The 205-nt window shown below is 27.8% G+C and overlaps 2 protein-coding genes across 2 annotated transcripts in view; both read left to right on the plus strand.

The window, feature by feature from the left end:
* LOC117939043 (rho GTPase-activating protein 8-like) overlaps positions 1 to 205 on the plus strand; it is a gene marked incomplete at its 3' end in the record, with an annotated part of 26,914 nt that overhangs the window by 8,106 nt on the left and 18,603 nt on the right. The window lies entirely within an intron of this gene.
* phf21b (PHD finger protein 21B) overlaps positions 1 to 205 on the plus strand; it is an 8,400-nt gene that overhangs the window by 1,113 nt on the left and 7,082 nt on the right. The window lies entirely within an intron of this gene.

Raw genomic sequence — 205 nt, forward strand, 5'->3', positions numbered from 1 at the left:
GCCTCGCAGTCCCATTTCGAAGTGTCCTTGAGTGTGCTGTTTTCTTACTTTTGTTGACATACAATACTATTACTTTTTTTTACTTTTTCCGACATACAATAATATTACTTTTTTTAACTTTTTTCGTCATACAATACAATTACTTTTTTTTACTATTTTCGACAGACAATACTATTACTTTTTTCGACATAAAATACTATTACTT

The sequence above is a fragment of the Etheostoma cragini genome, chromosome 23 (genome assembly GCF_013103735.1).
Source record: "Etheostoma cragini isolate CJK2018 chromosome 23, CSU_Ecrag_1.0, whole genome shotgun sequence".
Lineage (NCBI taxonomy): Eukaryota > Metazoa > Chordata > Actinopteri > Perciformes > Percidae > Etheostoma > Etheostoma cragini.